We start from the raw sequence: 3,600 nt of genomic DNA, 5'->3' as shown, positions 1-3,600 counted from the left end.
GGGGGCTCAACAGACACCGTACAGGAATTAGCACCTGGAGAGCTACTCCTCCCTTTACGCCCTCACTCACTTCCAGGCCGAGCACAGTGAGGGCTGCAGCAAGCCCTGGAACTTCTCTGGGAGAATCCGCTGGGAAGCGCTGAGCAAGGAGATCTCTCAGCCCACCGAGGAGGCAGGTCCCCAGCCGTCCCCGGGCCCTGAACCAGAGCCCAGGGGTGGGTGGCCCCCTGAGCTCTGTCAACCACTGCAGTGACAGCCTGGTCCCCGGAAAAGCCAACATGGGCTTTATTTCATTTTATTTTATTTTTTGCAGATTTTTAAAGCCAATCATTTATTAAGTGTAATTCACAATCAGTAAAATTAGCCCATCTCAGGTGTAGTGGTGTGAATTATGAAAACTACCACTCCAGTCAAAAGACAGGACGTTTCCGTCACCCCCGAAAGTTCTCTGGGGCCTGCTTGGAGTCTCTCCCCTCCTCCCCTCCTCAGTCCCTGGAAGATCTGTTTCTGCCCCTATACTTCTGCCTTTTCCAGAATGTTATATAAATGGAATCTGGTTTCTTTCACTTTGCTTAATACATTTGAGATTCATCCAGGTTTTCAGAAGCATCAGTAGTTTTCTCCTTTATATTGCTGAGTACTATTTCTTTGTATGAATATACCATAGTTTGTCCATTCACCAGCTGATGAGTGTTTGAGTTGTTTCCAGTTTGGGGCAATTAACCATAAAGCTACTGGAAGCATTTTCGTAATGTGCTAGTATTGACATATGTTTTTCTTTCTCTTGGGAAATATCTAAGAATGAAATTACTGGCTCATTTGGTAAGCGTATGTTTAACTTAAAAAAAATAGCTTTATTGGGATAGGATTCACATCCCATAAAAATCACCCATTTCAGCTGTACAATGCAATGGTTTTTAGTACATTCAGAAAGTTGTGCAACCATCCAAGTGTAATTCCAACTTGGGCTTTTAAAAAAATATTAATTCACCTGTAACAGCCTCTTGTGCGAAAAACCTAGAGTTTTACACCATCAGTTCATTTACTCCTCACCATGACACCACGCATATGGTCAATATCCTCATTTCACAAATGGGGAAACTGAGTCACAGAGGTTCAGGAACTCCTTAAGGTCAAGCAGTGTTTTAGTTTCGCGGCTGCTAAAACAAATGCCGTACAATGAGTTGGCTTGAACAATGGGTTATATTGGCTCATGGATTTGAGGCCAAGAGAGGTCCAAAAGTGAGATGTCAGCAAGGAGATGCTTTTTTCCTGAAAACTGGGACATCTGGGGCCGGCTGCTGGCGATCCCTGGTTCTTGACTTTTGCATGGCAGTGCACATGGCGGCATCTCCTCCTTTCTCCTCTGGGTTGTGGTGACTTCCTCCTCCTAGCTTCTCTCTCCATCTGACTCTCCCCTGCCTATAAAGGACTCCCGTCATCTGGGGGAAAGCCATCCTGAGCCAGGGGGCCCACGCCTGCCCTGAAGTAACATGCGGAAGGCTTCCTATTTACAAGAGGGCCGCACCCACCAGATGGTGGACCAAGCCCAAGAGCATGGCCAAACTGAGGTGCCACAATTCAGCCCACCACGACCGGCGAGCAAATGGCAGAGCCAGGGTTCCCAGATGCCTGAGGCCCCATCAGCCCCTCAGCAGGGTCTTCAGAATCCTCGTCCATCTGGCCTGCCCGCTGGTCCAGCCCAGACCCTGCTGTGGGCAGTCCACCCTCTCTGGCTCCTGAGCGGGTGCTGGCTCCTCACCCCCTCCATCCTGACACCTGGGGCAAGGCGCAGAGCAGGAGGCAGGTCCTTAGGGAGGCTGGCTCTACCACAAGGCCACACGTGGAGCCTGCCTGGGCGGGAGAGGGGTTTTCTGTTGAGCAGCAGCCCAGGCAATCTGCTCTGGCTTCACTGCGTGGAGGCTGGGTGGGAGCTGAGAAGGGTGGATGTCCTTGAGCTGGATGCCCTTCCGGGGCTCAGGGCAGAAGAGGGGATGGAGGCGGGAGCAGCACAGCGGTGGCTGGTGTGTGCTCCAGCTTCACGACGTTGAGCCTTCGGGAGGAAGCACCTGGGACTAAGCCAGAGGCTCCACCGGCAGCCTCGGCCCTCAGCCCATCCTTTCCCTGCTCTCTGTGCTGTGGAGTCCAGGCCCGGGGTGCTGTCTTCCTGAGCAAGGCCCCGACGCTCCAGCTCTGAGGAAGGGACTGAGGGGCCTCGAGTCGGGGCCGGCGGGGTCCCAGTGCTTCCCCCCACTCCCCCCAGGCCCCTTTGCACATAGCTGTCGCTCTCCTGGAGAAAGGCTTGCACCCAGGGTGTCCCACCAGTCAACCGCAGAATGACCTTGTCCCTAGAGGCCTTGGAGACCCTCTTACTTTGCCCACGTCTTCGGGAATCCCTGCTGCCTCAGGCCTGGAGATGCTCTCCACCTCGGGGCCGTGGCCTCTGCCCGCTGGGTGGACCCACACAGGTGGGGCACCTTTGGCGGAGACCAGCCGGTAATTTTCCTCCTTCTTACTGTGGCCCAATTTACACAGAGTGGAAGTTACAGCTCCCAAGTGGACAGTCTGATGAGTTTTGACAAATGCATTCATACAGATCACCCACAGTCCTATCAAGAAACAGAGCATGCCAGCACCTAAAAAATGCCCTTGGGCCCCTTTCGGTCTGTCACCTCTAGGTCATCTCGGATCTGCTTTTTGCCACCATATAGATTAGTTTTGTCCATTCTATAATTTCACGGATACATTTTTCCTGATGTTGATACCATTGAGCATCTTTTTAATATTATCGGCCATTTGTAAATCGTTTGGTGGAAAGTTTGTTCAAATCTTTTGCCCATTTTTTTTTTCAAAAGGGTTTTTAAAAGAATTATTATTGGGTTGCCAGAATTCTTTGTCTATACTAAATACAAGTCCTTTGTCAAGTAAATGTACTGCATCATTTTCTTAACGGTGTGTTTCAAAGAGCAGAAGTTTTAAGTCTTGAGAAAGTCCAATTTATAATGTTTTTTGTCATTAATGATTTTTCTCTTTTCTCTAAGAAATCTTTGCCTACCCACAGTCACAAAATAGTTCTTTATGTTTTCTTCCTTAAGCTTTATATTAAGTTTTAGCTTTTATATTTAGGTCTAAGTTCCATCTCAAATTAATTTTTATGTCAAGTGTGAAGTAGGGGTTGAGACTTCCCCCAAACTTCCCACATAGATAACCTGTTGTTCTGGCACCATTTGTAGAAAACACTTTCCTTCCTCTACTGAATTGCTTTGGATCCCTAGTTACCTCTTATTAATAATAAGCTACAGACATTTTCAAATGATTCACTCTTGAGAGATCAGAAGCAGCTTACATTAGATTTTGAGGTTCCCTCCATTATAATGTCCAGCTCACACTTGCATTCTGAGATCCTTTCTCAACTGGGAGAGAAGGGTTAGGCCAGCACACCACGACGTGCCCACCACCCTGGGCACAGCTGTACCCTGCCCATGAACTTAAATAGCCAAGTGTGCAGCTGGGGACTCGGACTGGGAACTGGTGTTTTAGAGAGTATCACACGTTGGTTTCCTTTTCCCATCGATCCTCCAGCCTGTCTTGAGGCCTCCT

The sequence above is a fragment of the Dasypus novemcinctus genome, chromosome 22 (genome assembly GCF_030445035.2).
Source record: "Dasypus novemcinctus isolate mDasNov1 chromosome 22, mDasNov1.1.hap2, whole genome shotgun sequence".
NCBI lineage: Eukaryota > Metazoa > Chordata > Mammalia > Cingulata > Dasypodidae > Dasypus > Dasypus novemcinctus.
This window is presented reverse-complemented; position numbering follows the sequence as displayed.